Below are 8157 nucleotides of genomic sequence, written 5' to 3'. Positions count from 1 at the left end.
ATTCCAAAACCCTAAACCCTAAACTCTAAACCCAAATTAATATATGCTTCTAAAAAATGTTAAGAATTATTGTCTTTATTACTTTTAATAAAATAAATAAACAATAAAAGTTATATTTTATCAAAATTTTAAAATAAAATAAATTCACCTTTAAAAATTCATATTTGATTGACATTGCATAAATTAATTTGGAAGATAGGTTATAGATATTTTTAATACAAAATGTATATAAAAAATTAATAAAAAAACACTGTCAAGACTATGAGCCTGTCTATCCCTATGGAACCTTACCTCAGATGGGTGCGGGCTCATGCTCAGAAACTCATCATGCCATATCCCGCTATTCTACCAGTGACTATTGAGCCAGAAGTCGAAGGAGACAAACCTCAAGTTATCCTACATCCAGATATGCCAACTCACCTAGAAGAATTTCAGAAATCTTGGGTTTAACTAAAAGAGGAAAGAGACACCTTCAAAGCACACTGTCAAGACTATGAGAGAAGATTATTGGAGCTCACCGGACAACTCCAAGAAGAACAGCAGATCAACACATTCCTGGGTGCAAAGAGAAAGCGTCCATGGGAGACCTGAGGGATCATTCATTTCCTTTATTTCTGTTTTGTAAGCCCGAATGAGGCAAAGAAAAAAAAAGCAAAAAAAAAAGAAATAAATTGTTTAACTAATGTTTGTTTCTCTTTTGTTTTAACAAATCTAAACTCTAAGATCCTTGAAAACATTGCACACACATTTCATTCATATACATTGCATATACATTTCATATACATTGCATATACATTTCACTCATATACATTGCATCCATTCATACACATTGCATAAACAGGCTCACATGACGGATTTCTCATCTCCTCGCTGTTTATTTCAGTCAGAAGAGATGGAATCTGAGACAAGCATCAAGAATCTCGAAGCACAGAACGCCCAAGTTCAAGTGGCAATTCTGGAACTGGCAAAGGGGCAACAAGAACTGAAAGCCCTGATGATCAAGAAGAAAAAGAAGCCCAAAGGATCTGTAGGCTTGAGCCAACTGAAAAGAAAGATCAGAATCCCAGCCAAAAGGTTCAAAAAGCCACCGATCCCTGAAATAGTCGGTGATGGTGAACAAGGAGATAATCACAGCAACCAGGGTTCTGCCAAACCCTCTCTCTCTTACAATGAAGAAGATTATCATTCTGGAGACGAACAGGATGATGACAAATACCAGCAGTTAGAAGAACGCATGAAAGCTATGGAAATACAAAAAATACCTGGCTTAGATTTCAATGATCTGGGGCTCGTCTCAGATGTTGTTATCCCTCCAAAGTTCAAAGTTCCTGTCTTTGCAAAATATGATGGAGTTTCTTGCCCAAAACTACATCTGAGGTCCTATGTGAGGAAGATACAACCTCACACAACAGATAGCAAATTATGGATTCACTTCTTCCAAGAAAGTCTGTCGGGTACACAGCTTGAGTGGTACTACCAGCTGGAAAGTACCAAAGTCCATGCCTGGGAAGATTTAGCTGCTGCCTTTTACAAACAGTATCAATACAATGCTGATCTTGCACCAACCCGTACTCAACTGAGGGGCATGTCCATGGCACCAAAAGAGAGTTTCAAAGGATATGCACAAAAGTGGAGAGATATGGCTGGAAGGGTTCAACCACCCTTATCTGATTGCGAGCTGGTCGACATGTTCATGGGCACTTTAACTGGCCCTTTCTATAGTCATTTGCTGGGAAGCTCATCGTCAGGTTTCACTGACCTGATATTGACCGGAGAACGTGTCGAAAGTGGCATTCAAAATGGAAAAATTCAAATAGGCTCCTCCTCTGGTACTACAAAAAGGCCCATCAGTGGGAGAAATGAGGTCAATACAATGCAAATTCAGAAAGGTCGCAAGAATGAGCATCACCAATCTGTAGGGGCAGTTCTGATCTTCGCATTTGCGCCTCAAAAAGATCAACAGCCAAAATTTACGCGACGACCAGATGCGCCAAGAAGAAATTTCACCAGAATCAACATGCCAATCTCTCAGGCATTGTAGCATTTGCTAAAAGCAGATCTGGTCACATTAAAAGATCCTCCAAAGAATGTCAACACTTCCTCTCCGAGTTATCGCCCCGATGCAACATGTGTGTATCACTCAAACTGTCCAGGACATGACGCAGATCACTGTTGGGCCCTGAAAAATAAAATACAAGATATGATAGATGATGGGAAAATTGAGTTCGATCCTCCAGAAACTCCAAATGTCATCACGGCACCTATGCCGAAGCATGACAAAGCTGTTAATGCTATTCTGGACACTATTTACATCTATGATGTGAACGAATTGTCAACTCCACTCCTCGAAGTCAAAGGAAAGCTAACCCAAGCTGGTTACTTTCCAGGTTGTGACCCTGATTGCTTTTATTGCACCTACTCGCCCAACGGTTGTGAAAATCTGAGAATGGGAATTCAAAAGTGGATGGATCGCCGTATCATTATGTTTGAGAGGCTCCCTTCTATGGACGTGTTATGCGAAGTTTTTGCAAACGGGATGAGAATAGAGGATGCCTCAGTGATCTCCAGCTTACCATTCAAAATCTCTGCCAAGGCTTCGTTCAAAATTTCTGCTACACTCAAAGTGGCATCAGTAATCATTGCTAGTCCAACTCCATTTCCATACTCCTCAGACAAAGCTGTCCCTTGGGGTTACGACACTAATGTTTATGTCCATGGAGTTAAACAGGATACCTCGACTAAAGAGGCCACAAAGTTAACTGCTCTGACTGTGGATAATATTGTGGGTACCAGCAAGATCACGAGAAGTGGAAGAATCTTTTCACCAGAAATTTCTCCAAATATTGCTGCTGGTCCAGTCCAGGTCCCAGTTCCTAATGTCAACGCTCGAGGCAAAGAGCCACAAGTGGAGTCAGTCCAAATACCAGTGGAAGTCACTGTTGAGGATCCATCAAAACAAGAAATGGAGGAAATATTGAAAATCATCTGTAAGAGTGATTACAATATTGTTGGGAAACTGGGGCACACTGCTTCAAAAATCTCAATGCTATCTCTGCTAAAGTATTCAGAAGCTCATGCCAAAGCTCTGATGAAATTCCTGAAAGCTGCGCATGTGTCTCAAGAGATTTCGGTCGATCAATTTGAGAATTGTGTTGCCAATCTAACCGTGAATAACAGCCTCGGTTTCTCTGATATCGATCTAACCCCTGCTGGAAAGAATCACAATAAAGCCCTACATATCTCCATTGATTGTAATGGCACCACTCTATCTCATGTGCTGGTAGATAACGGTTCTTCTTTGAACGTGTTACCAAAAACGGTACTAGAAAATCTTAACTTCGAAGGAATTATGTTACAACCAAGCGATGTTATAGTAAGAGCCTTCGATGGGTCAACAAGAACAGTATACGGAAAGATGAATCTCCCTATCAGAGTGGGCTCTCAAATCTTTGATTCTATCTTTTACGTAATGGAAATTCACCCAGCATATTCCTGTTTACTTGGACGCCCTTGGATACATGGGGCAAACGCTGTAACTTCTACTCTGCATCAGAAGTTAAAATATCTAGTAAAAGGAAAGATTGTCACAGTTTACGGAGAAGAGGAATATGTGGTTAGTCACCTGAGCAACTCCAAATATGTTGAGTTGGATGACGAATTCATCGAAACTCCCTGCCAATCTTTTGAGGTGGCCTCTCCAGATGTCTCAACTACCAAGCATATTTCTGCTACTCCAACTACAACTATGGTTTCTCTCAAAGATGCCAAAGCTGTGATCGAAAAAGGTGATTGCACAGTATGGGGACAGCTTCCCGATATACCCTACAAGTCCGACAAGCTAGGCCTGGGCTATGATAGTGGAAACCAAAAGAATGATCAAAGTCCTCGTTCTGGAGGATTAATGTCACACTTCGTCAGCCAAGAAGTAAACGCCATTGAAGACGATGGAGTGTTCTTGAACCATATCATTCAGCCATATCCAGATGAAATTCCACCCATTTCCATGGGAATGTGGGATGTTGTGGGAGAACCAAGCGGCGGGTATAATTATCAATATACCGCACCTCAGAATTCTTATATTGCTATGGAAGACATTACCCCAACTGGATGGGGTGATCAATTTGAAAATGACAAAAGTTTCACAAGTCCCATCACTGAGCAATATCAAAATCCACCTAAAGAAGTATGGGATACGCTAGGAGAGCCAAGTGGCAAATATGACTATATGGTGAAATATTCCGCTCCTCCGAGCTCACAAATTGCTATGGAGGACATTGTCCCAACTGGATGGGATGAACATTATGATGACAATTTTACTCTTGAAGAAGCCAGGGAAACACCAAATAACGAGGGTTATTTTCTGTCAAAATACACCCCTCACCAGGATACACAAGTCTTTATCCAAAACATCATCCCGACTGGATGGGACGGCCTTATCGAGCACCTCGCTCAGCCAACAGAGATATCTCAGCCTGGGCTCTCGTATCCAGCAGAGTATATCACTTATCCCGAAAGATCACCGACTCATTTCCCCACTAATGAAATCAATGCTGTGGAAGATGAAGAAGACAACTGTAACTGGAACAGCTGGATACTCCCTGCTCACAGCAATGGATTGAACAACTGGAAAGCTGAGGATGTGATCTCCTTTGATCAGGAGTAAATGCAATTTCCTGTTTTCTTTTTGTATATTGTGCAAAGATAAAAATGGTTCCTGTACTATCGAACCATGAGCTTGAAAGTCGTGTGCCTTGCCCGAAGCACACTGGTCCTTTCATAAAGGCTTATCATATCATGATCATGTTCATTCAATAAAATCATGGGACATTTGCATATTCAAATTTTGTGATCCTTTTTCTTTCTTTCTTTGCTTTCAAATAGCTATGTTTTCTCACACACACTCACATAAATAAAATGCAGATTCACATTCACGTTGGATCCAGTCGATAACGATTCTGCTATTGCCCGTCATGACTTTGAAAATCCGATCTACCAAACTGAGGACGAAAGTGAGGAAGATTGTGAAGTACCAAGAGAACTTGCAAGGCTGCTGGAACAAGAAGAGAAGGCTATACAGCCTCATGAGGAACCAATTGAGGTTATCAACTTGGGCAGCAACGAAGAAAAGAAAGAAGTCAAAATAGGGGCTGATTTAGAAAACAGTGTCAAGCAAAGACTGATTCAAATGCTGCAAGACTACGTCGAGATATTCGCCTGGTCCTATGAAGATATGCCAGGCCTTGACACGGACATTGTGGTTCATCGCCTGCCAATCAAAGAGGGTAGCACTCTAGTCAAGCAGAAACTGCGGAGGAGTAGGCCTGATATGTCAAAAAAGATCAAAGACGAGGTTAAAAAGCAATTCAATGCCGGATTCCTGAAAGTTGTAAGTTATCCTCCTTGGATAGCTAACATCGTGCCTGTGCCTAAAAAAGACGGGAAAGTCAGAATGTGCGTAGACTATAGAGATCTGAACCGGGCAGGCCCAAAGATGATTTCCCTTTACCTCACATCGATGTACTGGTTGATAATACCGCACAATGCAAGGTATTCTCCTTTATGGACGGATTCTCAGGGTACAATCAAATCAAGATGGCACCCGAAGACATGGAAAAAACAACCTTCACAACACCCTGGGGAACCTTTTGTTACAAAGTAATGCCCTTTGGTTTAAAGAACGCAGGAGCTACATATCAACGTGCAATGGTAGCTCTGTTTCATGATATGATTCATCAGGAGATAGAGGTGTATGTCGATGATATGATTGCAAAGTCCAACACCGAAGAAGAACATTTGGGTCATCTACACAAACTGTTTGACAGACTCAAGAAATACAGGTTGCGACTGAATCCAAATAAGTGTACCTTTGGAGTAAGATTCGGCAAACTCTTAGGTTTCATCGTCAGCAGCAAAGGTATTGAGGTTGATCCTGCCAAGGTCAAAGCCATTCAAGAAATGCCTATACCCCGTACCGAGAAACAAGTCAGAGGATTCTTGGGACGTTTGAATTATTGCCCATATGACTACTACTAGCGTGCCGATCTTCAAACTATTGAAGAAAGATCAAGTGGAAAGATGGAATGACAAATTCCAGCTAGCCTTTGACAAAATCAAAGAGTATCTCCAAAAACCGCCAATCTTGCTACCACCTGTGGAAGGAAGACCCCTGATAATGTACCTAACTGTGTTAGAAGATTCAATGGGATGTGTACTGGGGCAGCATGATGAGTCCGGCCGAAAGGAGCATGCAATCTACTATCTTAGCAAAAAGTTTACCGATTGTGAAACAAGATACTCACTACTCGAAAAAACTTGTTGTGCCTTAGCCTGGGCGGCTCGCCGACTAAGACAGTATATGCTAAATCACACCACTTTCCTAATCTCCAAAATGGATCCTATCAAGTACGTGTTCGAAAAACCTGCTCTCTCTGGAAGAATAGCAAGATGGCAAATGATCTTAACAGAATATGACATTCAATACACTTCACAAAAAGCAATCAAAGGAAGTGTGGTAGCTGATCATCTGGCTCATCAGGCAGTGGATGATTATCAAGCATTGAACTTTGACTTCCCAGACGAAGACATTATGCTAGTCAATGACTACAAACAACCAGGACCAGAAGAAGGACCCGAGCCAGGATCCCGGTGGACTATGGTTTTTGACAGAGCTTCTAACGCACTTGGCAATGGCATCGGAGTTGTGATCATTTCTCCTGCAGGAGGTTATACACCATTCACTGCCAGATTGTGTTTCAACTGCACTAACAATATAGACGAATACGAAGCATGTATTCTGGGTCTCAAAGCTGCAATTGATTTAAGAATCAAGTTCCTGGAAGTCTACGGAGACTCGGCTTTGGCAATTTACCAAGTCAAAGGGGAATGGGACACGAAGCACCCGAATCTAATTCCTTACAAAGAATATGTGCTGAGTCTGATTCCTTATTTCGAAGAAATCACTTTTGAACACATCCTACGCGAGGAAAATCAACTAGCTGATGCCTTAGCTACCATGTCATTCATGTTCAAAATCAGGTGGGACAATGAGGCGCCGATAATCACCATTTACAGACAAGATGAACCATCCTACTGCAATGAGATCGATACTAAAGGAACGGAAGAAAAACCATGGTTCCATGAAGTAAAAAGATATCTCGAAGCTCAGGAGTACCCTGAAGGGGCATCTATTAACGACAGAAAGTTTCTAAGGAGGTTTGCTGCCAAATTCTTTCTAAGCAATGGAACCCTATACAAACGCAACCATGACTCGACCTTACTTCGTTGTGTAAACAAGAAGGAAGCAGAACAGATTATGGAAGACATACACGATGGTACCTTTGGTACTCATTCAAGTGGACATGCAATGTCTAAAAAGATCCTCAGAGCAGGTTATTACTGGTCTACCATGGAGATGGACTGCCATCATCATTCCAGAACCTGTCACAAATGTCAGATATATGCTGACAAAGTACATGTACCTCCAGTCCCGTTAAACGTGCTGACGGCTCCTTGGCCTTTTGCAATGTGGGGTATTGATATGATTGGAGAAATCAAGCCTACTGCCTCCAACGGACATCGCTTTATCCTGGTCGCTATTGACTACTTCACAAAATGGGTAGAAGCAGCTTCATTTGCTTCTGTCACCAAGAATGTTGTGGCCCGATTTATCAAGCACAGTCTCATTTGTCGGTATGGCATTCCCGAAAGGATCATCACGGACAATGGCACAAATCTAAACAACAGAATGATTTCTGAACTCTGCACACAATTCCAGATCAAACATCATAATTCCTCTCCATATCGACCAAAGATGAATGGCACGGTGGAAGCTGCCAATAAGAACATCAAGAAAATCATACAAAATATGATAGTAACCTACAAAGACTGGCATGAGATGTTACCTTTTGCTCTTCATGGTTATCGCACATCAGCGCGTACTTCAACAGGGGCAACTCCATTCTCCTTAGTCCATGGTATGGATGCAGTTCTTCCAATTGAAATTCAGATTCCTTCCCTAAGGATTATGAAAGAAGCCGATCTAGACGAAGACGATTGGATTCAAACACGGTTGGACCAGACAAACTTGATTGATGAGAAAAGGCTCGCAGCTATTTGTCATGGTCAGTTGTATCAGAAGCGCATGATCAAAGCCTTCAA

The sequence above is a fragment of the Vicia villosa genome, linkage group LG4 (assembly GCF_029867415.1).
Source record: "Vicia villosa cultivar HV-30 ecotype Madison, WI linkage group LG4, Vvil1.0, whole genome shotgun sequence".
NCBI lineage: Eukaryota > Viridiplantae > Streptophyta > Magnoliopsida > Fabales > Fabaceae > Vicia > Vicia villosa.
The sequence above is the reverse complement of the archived record's forward strand: the minus strand, read 5'-3'. Positions refer to the sequence as shown.